This window comes from Trematomus bernacchii, unplaced genomic scaffold (assembly GCF_902827165.1).
Source record: "Trematomus bernacchii unplaced genomic scaffold, fTreBer1.1, whole genome shotgun sequence".
Lineage (NCBI taxonomy): Eukaryota > Metazoa > Chordata > Actinopteri > Perciformes > Nototheniidae > Trematomus > Trematomus bernacchii.
Window position 1 is genome coordinate 15,941,095 of NW_022987648.1, and position 14,935 is coordinate 15,956,029.

Sequence of the window (14,935 nt, forward strand, 5' to 3'; positions counted from 1 at the left end):
CCTTGGACTAGCCTTTCATCCTCTTTCCTTCTCTCTCCTTTCTTGACCACCTCTCCTTTGCAACCTTTTCATCGGTTTGTGTCTTGTTTTAATTGCTGGTCGCCAATCAATGTCCTGTCTGTTTTAGTCGTGTGGAGAATTGTTATTCACACATTTGCCGGACATAAGGTCTTGGAATGCTATTCATGACTCCCAAGACTTGATTAAGATAACATTGAAATAGTGTCTCCTTATTACGTTTTAATGTTATCTTAATGTACTTCCTTGCTGAGAGTTAGAAGAGATCTCTCCTGTATGTCTTTTAAATATGAAGCTACAGCGACTAGATAGTTAGCTTAGCTTTTCAGAAAGACTGAAAGCCACGCCTTCCAGTTTAATATTTAGCAGACAGACGTGCTACCAGTGGACTCAGTCTTCTCATCTACAGTAACTCCATATGCGTCTTTAGATCATCTGATCGGGCTTTTAAGAGACATCCAAATAAACTATTTAGGATCAATATCAGCTGATGATGATTGGTGTCACCCTTATTGATGACCTGATGAAATGTGGCATTTTTTTTTTTTTTTTTTTTTTTTTTTCCTTTATTTATCCAGGTTAAAAAATCCCATTGAGATCAACGATCTCTTTTACAAGGGAGACCTGCGGCACATTTAGTTACACATATAAAAACAAACAGAAAACAAAAGGACATCACAACATAATTACAGGGGTATACATTAGCAACCTATTTACATTTACAGGTATCCAATAATATTTCATCCAGCCGTGCTTTAAAACGATGCAAGGGAATCAAAATGCTCAGTTTCAATATTTTTTGCATGGTGTTCCAAGCCAGAGGAGCAGCGCACATAAAAGCTTTAGCACCTAAAACAGTCCTAGCACTTGGCACATGTAATAAAAACACATCCTGTGATCTCAGGCAATAGCTACTTGCCACTGTCCGTGAGATCAAAGAGCATATATAAGTCGGTAGTTTACCCAGCATGGCTTTGTAGATGAACATGTACCAATGACTGAGCCTCCGACCAGTAAGTGAAGGCAGACCTGCCTTGGCATACAGGGTACAGTGATGAGTAAGTACTTTACAGTTAGTAACAAATCTCAGAGCACTGTGATAGGCGGCATCTAACCTTTCCAGGCAATGGGCAGGTGCATTCATATACAACAAATCACCATAGTCTAGCACAGGTAAAAAGGTCACAGTGACTAGCCTTTTCCTGGCTTCAAAAGAGAAACAGGACTTGTTTCTGAAAAAGAAACCTAATCTAACCCTCAGCTTTTTAAGCAGATTAGTGACCTGAAGTTTAAAAGTAAGACAATCATCAAGCCAGATACCAAGGTATTTATAATAGCTAACCACTTGGAGTACTTGTCCTTGCATAGTCACAATATCCAAAGCAGTCTCTGGAGTCTTTTTAGCTTTAGAAAAGAGCATTACTTTGGTTTTCTCAACATTTAAAAGAAGCTTTAGTTCAGAGAGCTGAGTCTGAATAATGTTAAAAACAGCCTGTAATTTAACAACCGCCTCCTTAATGGAGGGACCTGCACAGTACATCACGGTGTCATCCGCATAAAAATGCAAAGTAGCTTCATCCACATTTTCACCTAAACTATTGATGTAGATGGAGAATAAAAGTGGACCTAAAACAGAACCTTGAGGAACACCATTAGCAATGTTCAACCACTCAGAAGACAGCCCATCAAAGTGAACACATTGGGACCTTTCAGAGAGGTAGTTCACAAACCACTCCACTGCATGGCTGGATAAGCCAATACTGAGTAGCCTCTGCTTTAAGATGTGATGATCGACTGTGTCAAACGCTTTGGAAAGGTCAATAAATAGAGCTGCACAACTCTGCTTTTTATCCAAAATACTTGTAATGTCATTCACCACTTTCATTGTGGCAGTGATGGTGCTATGTTGCTTTCTGAAGCCTGACTGATGTTTAGACAGAATGTCATTGTTACATAAAAACTCCTTTACCTGTTCACTCACTAGGCGTTCAAGAACCTTAGCCAGAACTGACAATTTCGAGATTGGCCTATAGTTATTTAAAACAGTTGCCTCCCCTCCTTTTAGTAGTGGCAGGACATAAGCTGACTTCCATACTTTAGGAATTGTGTTTGTGCTGAGGGAGAGGTTAAAAAGAGTAGTGAGAGGGTGGAGCAATAAAATCTGCAGCTATCTTTAAAAAGAAAGGTTCTACGTTGTCCGGGCCAGCCGGTTTCTTAGGATCTAACTTAGATAAAGCTTCATGAACAACATTTACAGTAAAAGGAGTAAAACTGAAAGTGTTTTCCAGACCACATTGTTCAGAGTCACAGACTGTGGTGTTCACAGTAGCAGAATTAGTCACAGAATCAAACATAGAACCGCAGGACACAAAATGCTCATTAAAACAATTTAACATAGTAGCCCTGTCCGATATAGAGCCAGATGCTGTGGTAATGCACGGAGGTAGCTCATTTCGGATCTCACCGGTGGATAGCGATTTTATGGCTTTCCAAAATTTCCTAGGATTATTTAGGTTTTCTGTAGTAACTGACAAATAGTACTTCGACTTAGCACTTTTGACATGTGAAGTGAAGCTATTTCTTAGCTGCCTAAAACGCAGCCATTCTACCTCTGAGCCTGATTTCCTAGCCTTTGCCCAGGCCTTGTTTCTCTCATGTAGGAGACTGGACAGTTCAGCAGAAAACCAAGGATTGTCTCGTCCCTTTACTCTAAAAGTACGTAGGGGTGCATGTTTATCTATAATTTCCATAAAACCAAGATAAAAATAAGACCATGCAGTTTCAACATCAGCACACAGATCGATTTTTCCCCAATCAAACCCAAACAGATCATGAACAAAACCCTGCTCCACAAAATGTTTTATGTGTCTCTTAATAATAATACGGGGTTTAACCTTTTGGACCTTAGTGTCCCTAATTGTGGCTACAACACAGTGGTCACTCACATCATTTGCAAATACTCCCACAGATGGGTATTTATAGGGAACATTAGTTAGAATGAGATCAATTAGGGATGATTTATTAGGGGACTTAACGTTAGGGCGAGTAGGACTGTCAACAATTCAGGACTGAGTAACATTCAGAGAGATACAAAGGTTTTTAAAATCCTCTGATACTGCAGTTAACCTTCAGATAAGCCGATAGAAACATTTAATAAAAGCAAAGATATTTCAAACACAAAACATGAACATGTCAACAGACTTACCAGAACTGTGGCAGAAAATGTCAATCAGTGCTGATGTCATTGTTATCAAATGATCAAAATCTGTTCAAAAGTCCAACGCTAATATTGTTAGATATGTCGGCACTTCTATGTATGACATAATTCATTGCTTATCTTAAAAAAAACTACAGTCACATCTGTTTGACACAGGACCATTTGACACTTACGCTAGGTGCTCTTTGTATTACTGTAGGTATTTGCAGACTCTACCAACTGTCATCCTGTGCCAATGTGTCGTGAAATGTGACATGTATAATCTACACCTGTGTGCAGGTCAACTTATTTTGTGGGATCCACAGTTTCTACTATTTTGCAAGTCCAGGACAAGTTAAATGGTGACATTATACTCTGAATATATGTTCTGTAATTTATTGATCTTTTTCTATTCTCTGCGGTCGAGCTCCAATAAACTTTCAGCGTAGGACATCGAGGTTAAGTTGAACATTACTGTAATAAGCCTGAGTGGAATTTGCCTTTTCATAAAAACTCACAGCAGTTAATACTGAAAGTACTTACAATCAACCCATGTCCTGCTTAAATTGGATAACACAGTTTCATTCTTTTCATTAATTGCACAGGATTTAAGCCAGAAATCATCAACTGTGCTCAAGGATTGTACTCCCTCAACACACTAAAGCCAAAAATGCCAACTGTTGTGAATGAGGTAGCAAATGGCTTTGAAATTGCTATTCTAAAATCCCAACAAACCAAATATCGTTGAACCATAGTTCAAAGAATAATCTCTTCTTTCCAAACATTTGCATCTTGCACAGTCAACCTAAAGAAAACTGTCTTGATTGTGCGTCTTGTGACAATGTGTGTTTAAAATCCCAATGTTTTTTGGGATGCTTTGTGCGCCATCTTTCTTTAGTGATTAAAATTGCGTACAGTATGTGCATTGGCCGACAATCACATTCATATATTTTCAATAGATTGCGACAACCTGTAATTCTGAGGGAGAACAGGTTAATGAGGAGCGGGCTGATAAATGATCGGCTAATAGAGAAGAATGATCACTTTGCTCAGCTCAAACTCTGGGAACACTCCTAATTAATAGCACAGATATTACATTTTAGCTATCCTTTACGTTTGGTATCACCTTTTGCAGGCAGTCACATCGACATGGTGAGGAACAGCTTGAAATAAATTGGTGGTTTACTGTCTTTTGAACTACAAGTTCCACGCATGCAGTAATTCCTTGCGGGGAACTCTCATCTCGTCGCTCAGAGGTGACATAAGAGTTTTATTTTTTCGCTTTCTGTCATAAGTTCCTTTTCATATTCCAGAGCATTTTGAGGTTCCTGGATCTCACTGCATGAGAGGATGATTGAGGGTTTGTATCTCTTGCTGGTTACATCTTCCTAAAAAAGGTTTTTACCTTTCGTCTATACCTACGCATTATAGGGGAAGGTTGCTCATTTTTATAAGCCTCCAAATAAAAAACAACAGATTAAGTTGAATTTCAATGTCAAATGCAAAAACGTAAGTTGTCTTTGGAGAACTGGCTGAAAAAAACGATGCTTTTTTACTTGAAAGGAAAGTCTCTGTGAGAGTTTCTAATGCAGCAACATATAGGCAGAGGTGCCTTAGCACAGGGTTATTAAAAATGTAAACCCACTAGGAACCCATTTTACAGTATTTACTGAATAATTTTAAGCTCCAAACTTTTATGTTAAAAAAACCTTGAGGAATCAGCAAATATATTTTAACTCACACTGGTCCAGACAATACATAAACAGGGTTCTAAGCAGTAAAGAGCTCTGTAATCTGAAACCACACACACACACACACACACACACACACACACACACACACACACACACACACACACACACACACACACACACACACACACACACTGCACCCTGTAGACTGCATTAAATATGGGCCGGCAGGTGGCTTCTGGATGTGCAGTCCCAGGAGACAGAACAAAGCACTTTCATTGCGTGTGTGTTTGTGCGCTTGATCAGTTTGTGTGTTAGTGCGATGTGTGTTAGAGGTGCAGGGTTGCATACTAAACGAGCAGAAAGGACCTTCACACTGTAGGAGGAGAGCATAGGTAGGAAATACTTCTAGAGAGTGTAATGTTCCTGTTGAATTATGAAATTGTACCGTACCTAACTAATGGTGGAGATCTACAATACTGATCTACCATGGCCGTACATCCATTGATAGTATAACATCTCTATATATATTAATATTTTCTTTAAAAAAAATTAAAATAACACTTTATATTAAGGTACACAAATTAACCATCAACTATTTGTTAATTAACATGCATATTAGCAGTATATTGCCTCTTTAATAGTCATTATAAAACACTTATTAATGCCTTATTCTACATGACCATATTCTACAAGTAATAAGCCATTAGTTGAGAGTTTTTCCTCAATAACCCTCTAATTAGTGCTTATTTATTGCAAGTAAGGAAGTTGTTGTACATGAGTTTTGGTCTTAATATGTGCTGCTCAATATGGGCCTAATAAGGCAGTAGTACCACAAGAATAGTAATTATCCCATAATAACACTTAACAAATATGATCTATTCTTAGGTAACAAGACATGAAACTATAAGTGTTAATGGTGTCTAAATAACTCAAAATATGGTATTTCTATCTAAGAATATGTTCCCTATTTTAAAGTGAAGTCTTGTTCATAACCAATACGCTAGTAGTTTGACTCTAATTAGGTATTTCTATCTAAGAATATGTTCCCTATTATAAAGTGAAGTCTTGTTCATAACCAATACGCTAGTAGTTTGACTCTAATTGACCTGAACAGGTTCCCTATTCTAAAGTTGCCTCCTCTTCACACTTTGTAAATACATTATAGCACACAACTACTGAAATTAACCTCAACAGTACAAAGTAGGCACACGTTGAAATATCTGTTTTATTCAAATGTAACCACTTAAGAGAGGTTCAGACACATACCAAAACATGTCAAGTTTCTCCAAGGCTGAGAACACATAATGCAGCCTGTACTTTTTAATAAAAACAGATTTTTAACAGATTGTATGCATTTGTGATCATACTGTGGGACCTGCTTGTATGTACTTACACAATAGGTGTATTGTTCTCTCTATGTGTTGTCCTGTCTCTGTGTGAACATAGATTAAATAGCCAGCCAATCTCTTTTGAGAGCCAGGGAATGAGCAGCCATGCTCCTTTATTGACTTATTTGCAGTCCACTGACATTCAAATGGAGTGAAACTATACAAAAAGAAGTTACAAGGCACTTAATGATCTCATACATGCAAGTGTAACATACACAGATTAACACATGCGACCGCTAAGTGTAAACAAGGTAAATATAGCTAATGCTAGCTGTGCAATAAGCATGTGTACAGGCTAGTATGGCTAACGCTAGCATGTATGCTAACTCTACCGTGTATGCTAACGCTAGCGCGAATGCTAACGCAAATGCTAGCACAATTTTTTTTTCTCATTGTGGTTAAACCGTTTAAACATCTCCAAATGTCATCACATAAACACAATACATGTTACTAATCCTTACAGTGTAAGCAGGGCTGCCAACATTTGAGTTCAGCTTGGAGTGAGATTTTTTTTTTGGTGAACCGAAAAAAGAAACGTTCATGTGTACAGTGTTACAAATTTGAACATGTACAAACTAGGGTTTCCCATTAATGTACCGGGCGCTACAGTGGAATACGCACATACACAGTGTACCCGCGTCTCTTACAATGAAGGCTCGATAATCAGCTCACAGCATATAAAATGGCATATAGGTGTAAGCAGAGGTAAAGTGCTATTTTATAAGTGAGGGGGGGGGGTCCTCACCTCCTAGGGGGGTCCAGGGGCATGCTCCCCCGGGAAGATTTTTTTTTTTAAATATTGAAGTTAAATTCATCAACCTGGTGCATTTTGAGAGCAAAATGAATTTATGGATACATCTCTCAACACCCATATGAAACAGAACTGTAAACAGATTTTCTTTTTCTTTATGGATATTTTACAAATCACTCACCTTTTAAACTGTATTCTTGTTTTACTGTCATATAGTATTTCATAACTGTTTTTCATTTATTCTCATAAATGGTGACCAAAACGTTTGAGACCCACTGAGATAACTAGACTAAAGTTAACTATCTAAACACTCAGAGTCCCTTACCTCACTGAGCTGTAGTTATCTCTCTCAGTCTGACAGGAGAGAGCTATCCCTTTCCTTGTTTTAGAAACAGCTTATAATATCCGTTAGCGCAGCTAGCTAACCAGATGCTAACAACAACAATGCAAATAGTGAGTTTGGTAGAAATATACTGTATAATAGTAAAGTTATTCAAGATGATGCCATATTTATTGAAGATTTTACATTATAAATATTCCCCAAAATTATTCAAAAGCATTTTGTTCCAAACTCCTTGCTGTAGTATGACCACCAGGAGACTATTGATGTGTGTGGTGAGTTTGGTAGTATTAAGCTGTATAATAGTGATTGAATATTATTGTATTCTCTTTTTTCGGAGTTGCACTTTGCAGACGGTCCCTGAGCACTCGTTTCTTCTCCGGCTGCGGATAGAGACTTTAATATAATGTGTCCAGCTCGGAGGACGGCGCGTATTGGCTTTTTTTTTCAAAATGTGATTGTAGTTCATTGTCAACCTTACCACGGTACTTAGGAGACGTCATTTGTGTCTGAATAACGTTTTGTTCATGACTTATTGATCCGTGAAATCAGAATCTCCCAATATCGTTCAAACTTTACTGAACTAAGCCAGAAGACCGTCTCATTTCGTAGACCGCTCGGTTTGCTGTTCCTTCACTTTATTTTTATATTTATATACATTTATTTTGGACGAAAACTTAGCGTGAGGAAAGGCAAGTGTGGCGTTGTGAGATATGGGTTAATTGCGTGACTCTCACGCTCAATGCGTGAGTGTTGGCAGCCCTGGTGTAAGTGTAAGGCTTACACTTACACTTACAGTCATTGCTTTCTGACGGACTTGACCCTTTACTCTTCAGGTTGCAAAGGGAAATTAGTAGCAGTCTACTCATGGATGTCTACTGCCATGCTATTCAGTTCACTTTCTCCTACTTCCTGTACCCGGTTTCCTGTCTAACCTTCAGTACAAATTTTACAAATATATAAATGTGCAAATATGAAACATACAGGTCAATATCACCTTGCTATTGGTAGCTGAACTGTCAATACCCCAAAACATATTCTTAGATATAAATACCTAATTTTGAATTATTTAGACACAATCAACACTTATAGTTTCATGTCTTGTTACATAAGAATAGATCATATTTGTTAAGTGTTATTATGGTAGAATTACTATTCTTGTGGTACTTATTAGGTCCATATTGAGCAGAGCATATTGAGACCAAAACTCATGTACAACAACTTCCTTACTTACAATAAATAAGCACTAATTAGAGGGTTATTGAGGGAAAACTCTCAACTAATGGCTTATTACTTGTAGAATATGGTCATGTAGAAAAAGGCATTAATAAGTGTTTTATAATGACTAATAAAGAGCCAATATACTGCTAATATGCATGTTAAGTGTACCTTAATATAAAGTGTTACCAAAAATACATGTATATATGTTTTGTGGATACAATAAATCATTTAGTGTATAAGTGACAATGCACAACCAGGTGTCTCCATGTACACCAAGACCCTCACTCCAATTGTCACATTTCCCAGCTATTTATCTGGTAATATAAAATCCAGAAAGGATGCACTTGCCTGCCATTAAAACATATGTAGGTTTTCATATTCTCAGATCTATTTTATTCAACTGAACACTCACATAATTCTTAGTCTACTAGATTTTTTTTTTCAATGATTAAGGAAACAAAAATAACATTCAACCTAATCTGAGAAATTGGGGAGTGAGTCTGCCGGTGACTGGCCACGGCTCCAGAAATTCATTAAACCTGCTTGTGGTTTCTCTCTGCTTTCTGCAGTTGTGCCAGCACACTCCACATTTGTATCAAATGAAGTCACCCAGCAACGTTTTTTTTCCCTCTTTCTAATAATTCAGAGTTATTTCGCTTCAGGGCACTTCATTTGCATTTTTATTGGAAACTCTTGACCATACATAATTGAAGTTACATAGGTTGATCATGTAGTGCAGTAGTGCATCATGTCTCACAATGAGATTTAACAGGTACTCTTTATGCAGATTTGTTAGCAATTTTCAGGCTATTCTGTACATTTGTAATGGGTGATTCAATTTTATGACTTTTTCATGCCACAAATGTTTATAGTCTCATAAAAATGATGTACTGTATTTTTTCCACTAAGCAACTTCTTTTTCTAGAGAGACCTAAAAGTGATTAAACAAATAAAGACAGAGAGGTGTATGAAGGTAGATATGGTGCAAAATGCGAGAGCGTGCAAAACCTAATGTGAGCACTTGCAGAAAAGAAATCTGAGCTTGTGTCTATACATTTACACTTGTATAAAATATCCATGTATCTGTGAACCAAATTTGAAGCCACAGAAGAAAAAAAAAGTTTTGTAGCTTGTAGAAAAAAAGTGAACTTAGTGATGAAATGTTCACTTGCAGAAAAATATATATTTTTAAAATATATTTTCCATTACAACTGCAACTTGGTTATTACAACCTCTCAAATCAGTCATTACAACTTCACGAATCTGCTCTGTGGCAGTAGAAATCGACGAATCTGCGGCCTTGACTTTTGCTACACTTCTTGCGATGAATGTGTTGCTAAAGTAATTTTCACCTGTAGATGTGGGGGGATGGAGGGGGGTTGGAGCGAAGGGGCGGAGCTATCAGAACGACGAGGCTCTCGGGTCAGTCATACACAAGTGACTACTGTTGCCCCTTTCACACCAACGTAGCTTACGTTCTAGCTCCGTGCTTCGCTCACAACAACAACAATGGGGGACTGCGTCGGGTCGATGATCGTGTTACTATTAATCATATGAAGCCAGATTAAATTAAATAACTACTTCTCCAACCTTGTACTTTTCTGCAGAGTGCCGTGGTTCATTGTTTATTAATGTGTTACAGGTCTACTGAACACAGATCTAGAGGTGAAAATTACTTTAGCAACACATTCATCGCAAGAAGTGTAGCAAAAGTCAAGGCCGCAGATTCGTCGATTTCTACTGCCACAGAGCAGATTCGTGAAGTTGTAATGACTGATTTGAGAGGTTGTAATAACCAAGTTGCAGTTGTAATGGAAAATATATTTTAAAAATACATATTTTTCTGCAAGTGAACATTTCATCACTAAGTTCACTTTTTTTCTACAAGCTACAAAACTTTTTTTTTCTTCTGTGGCATCAAATTTGGTTCACAGATACGTGGATATTTTATACAAGTGTAAATGTATGCACACAAGCTCAGATTTATTTTCTGCAAGTGCTCACATTAGGTTTTACACGCTCTCGCATTTTGCACCATATCTACCTTCATAGAGGTGAATGCACCATAGAGTAACATAAAGCATCAAACTAAGGTGAGAGATGTTTCTCTGCCCGAGGTGTGTTGTCTCCTGCTGTAAAGAGCTGTGTGGGTACCAGGCTACATATTAACACAGAGAGCATACAGGCCTGTCCAAGGTTGCTGTCCGTATGACTCACTTGTGACCCTCAGTTGTTGTCGAACCGAGGCAAAGAACGAGAATGCGTCTCAGCTTCTGTAAACATTGTTGGTTTCTAAGCTCTGAGGCTTTGGCTCTCTTTACCACAGGCTGGCATTGCATTCATTACTGGCCCTCTGCTTTCTTTTCTCTGTAATGTAGCACAGAATGGACTGAGTTAAGATGTCTCTTGAAACTAGAGAAAAGTTGAGTAAAATCTTCATATTCCCAATTTGTTTGCATTTAAAATATAGTATAATCATATAGCTATTCTTTCATCATTTGTCAGAAATGTTTATCCAAGACTTAAAGGTGGGGTAGGTAATTTTGGAGAAACCAGCTCGAGATCGCCAGAATTTGAAAATACACAGCCGGAAAAAATCTGCCACTTCCTTACAGAGCCCCTCCTCCAGCACACACGAACGCGCACATGACCAATGAGGGCACGAGATAAGTTTGTGCACAGATGGAAGGCTGACAGGCAGGTAGGCCATCCAGTTATTTTAGCCGGGCCGGCTAAAATGATTGGTCGTGCTTTTTACAGTATTACGGCTTCCACAGATGACATTTTTTTATGGATTTTTTGTCAAAGCACTGAAGATATTCATTGCTATCGGGATGTTAAGAGCATTCCATGGAATATAACAAAAAGTGTACCTCCAGCCGGTTTCTCAAAATTACCTACCCCACCTTTAACAAGTCTTGAAAAATATCTTGAAAACACAACAAATCTCAAATAAAAGGTTAATAGTCAAGATAACACCTGATATAGATACTAGTAGACTTTTTTAAATGATGCTATGTACATCTTGCTGCAGACAAATGTGCTACACTAGCTTGTTTTTAAACCCCCCCTCATCTCAGAGAAACAACATTAAAGATGAAATGAAAGAAAATGGCGGTTCAGTCTGAATATTAGCTTCTGCTCCACTGTATTAATCAAGTATATTAGCAACCCAGTGGTGCAAGCATCCTTTTAAATGTCTCCTCCAGATCTCCCTCTTTGCCTTGTGGATAAGAGTATAACCACTTTTTTGTTATACGGTAAAGAAAAGGCTTGTGGTGCTGACTCACTCGGCTTTGATCCTTTGGAAAAGCTGAAACCATCATCAGCCCTTATGCTCTCTGCCAAAAAAGAGACATTGTATATTAACTAAAACGTTATTATTAAGATACAGATCCTGAGACTGAGAGTAAACTATTGGTAACTGTGATGAAAAACATATATAGAGCTTCAGCATGTATCTAAATAGAGAAAATAAAGATTGACATAAATGACACTATGTAGTTTATTCAACACTAGCTTTGTAGAGTTTATATAATTCAGCTATATATTGTTTTAGGATGTAGTTTGATGTGTTGTGGGTCGGGAGATCTTGTTATATAAATCAGGAACACTTTCGATGGTGCTCTATGATTTTTGGTCATTTCTTTGTGCCTGTTTTTTTGATGATTCAAAAACAATAAATCACCATGCATCCATCTGGGATCAATGCACAAACAACAAATGGTTGTAATAATAATAATAAACTGAACAAACAGTACCTCGTATGCAACAGATGATTGTTTCTTGTGTCCTTTATACTCAGCTGCCAGTTTATTGGTTTCAACACGTTTAAATAAATACAGCCAAGCACTAAATCCTACCCTCATGAAGATCAAAATGTTCAAGTTTTGTTTTTGAGAGGTGTTTATTTATCTGAAAGGCTGTAGTTCATGGTGCTGTTGAGTAACACTGTGTTGTAATGTTCTGTTCTGCCTCATCTATGTTGCTTCTCAAAGCATATCAAACTAATACACTTCATATTCCTTTACACTTATCTGAAATTGTCAAAAATGTCTGAATGATCAGCTGCTTTTTTTTTATCAACTGTTGGGTTTCTTTGAAAAAATTATAATAACTTGATCGGCAGTTTCCTCTTTTCCAGGTTTCACTAGGAGGCTGTCCCTCCTTGAATTTCGGTATTCCTCGGTACTCATCTTGACGTCAACCCCTTGAGATTTGGAGAGAGGAGTTTTTACATCCAGCTTGACTTCAAGTCCCTGACCACCTGATCAGGTAACCAAGGCAACATGCCATATGTGTTGCCAAATGTGTATGAGTCTTTTAAGCAAAATCACTGATCAAATGATTAAATTAAAATGAACGACACAAGCTGTTTGAAATGCTTATCCATGATGTTGATAGTACTGTTTCTTTTTTCAATGAACACTATAGTACTCCTTGACATCACTTGTAAGGTGAATGTAGAGCTTCAGCGTTTACACTGACAGTTTCAGAAAGGTCTATCCTCCTGATGTGTCTCTACACAATATATTTATGTACTTTCAAACACTCCCTAACTGTACAAACAAGATATTCTAGGAATAACATGTGGTTCTGACCACAGGAGCATCAAAAATCAATGTTGGCAATATTATAATAAAGACATAAACCATAAGAATGCACCAGGATTGCTTTGGCGTCTCGATATGCATGAATACATGAAGCCAAAAACCAGCCAAAACCTCATGCGCCATATATCGAAAGCCTGTTTAGAACCACATTAATTGATCCTAACATTTGAAATGTGGTGAATACCTGTCAGAAAGAGAAAAAGAAACATTTGCAACAAGAGAGACACACAGAAAGAATGGCTGTTACCTCCGCAGATGAAATGGCTGTGTGGGTGGATGTACATGTGAGTGCAGGCTGCTAGGAGCTGTGAGTGGGAAGTGGGCACTGAGTGGGAAGAGAAGAGCTGCTTTAGTGAGACGATCAGCACCAAGGCCTGCTGAAAGGCAGTCACGCTTTCATGGCTTCTCTTTGTTTCCCGCACTTAAACAAAGACAGAGTTCCAGGTAGGGAGGGCAGTGATGGGTGCTGGATAAGAGGGTTTTGATACGTGTCTGCCAACGTCTGTGTGCTGTATTGGTGAGGGTCAGTAGCTGATGCTTCCAATTACTTTCACGCAAAATCATATTAACAGGACTGCACAGAAACATGATAGAATAGCCTGAAAAGACTGGACAGAAATAGCACATTTGGGTCAGAACATGTACAAAAAACAAGTTAATAGGAGGCCTTACAACTGAGGCAACTTGTGCAAGAAGCTTTTTGATTTCGTGACTGATTTACATACGTTTTTGTAGATAACAGGAGAAAAATATTCGTTTAAATCACTATTTTAACATATGAGATACACAAATTCTTAATTTATCCTTATCCCTATGTAGTAAAGAAAATTGTAATGAACAGTGGTGTAGATCCCTGCCACTTGGTGTGAAAGTCAGCCACTGTTCTTTTGGAAATATAGATCCTTTAAGCGGGAAGAAAGCGGTGTCTTTTTGTGTTCTACCCTCTCCTTTTACCAGTTCTTATACGGTTATAGGCTTTTAAAGGCCCATCTAGAACTAATGACATAATACCTGGTTTAAAGCTGCTAAGAGGCATTATTTTATGCCGCTCAACATCCTTTTACCTTCATGGCAAAAAAACACAAGTGTGCATCTTTCTTTGAAGAAAAGCCTTTGAAGCTGCATCTACAGTACAGTAAACCTAAGCTACACGTCTTCCTTTAAAGCTGCTCTAATAAGGGCTTCTTTTGACAGCATCTTAAAGCCTGCTCGAAGTGAGCTTCATTTCAGGTTTTAAAAAAGGACACCGGTAAAGACGTAGAGTAAAAAATAGATACCAATGGGATTGACACTAACATATGAATCTAACCCTATTAGATAGTACAATCACTAATGCGTTACTGTGAAGATCTACTGACAAACACACATTGGCTCCAACAGCAAAAGTATACATTTGATATTGTCCTTTGTTTAAAGGAGTTTGATAAGACGATTGCCACCGCTGTTGTTTCTTCAACTTAATCCATACAAAAATATCTGTTTGCCACACTATTACATTTAAAAAAATGTTTGATTGCACTTTGTTTTCTGTTCAATTTCAATATTTATACTAAACTAAGCTCTATTTACCTTACAGGCATGAGACTTGTATATTAATCTTCTCATTGAAATGTCGGCAAGAAAGTAAATAACCACATTCCTAAAAATGCTCGTCATTTAAACGCGCGTGCATTTCATTGCTTTTACATGCCTATACACATATACAGACATGCAA

General features: G+C 37.8%; 1 protein-coding gene across 1 annotated transcript in view; it reads left to right on the forward strand.

Annotated features, from left to right (window-relative positions):
* The window catches only part of map2 (microtubule-associated protein 2), a 75,123-nt gene that overhangs the window by 20,085 nt on the left and 40,103 nt on the right, over positions 1-14,935 (forward strand). The window contains exon 3 of the mRNA XM_034134231.1: positions 12,753-12,883. The gene's annotated coding sequence lies outside the window, so the exon portion shown is untranslated. The remainder of the gene's footprint in view (positions 1-12,752; positions 12,884-14,935) is intronic.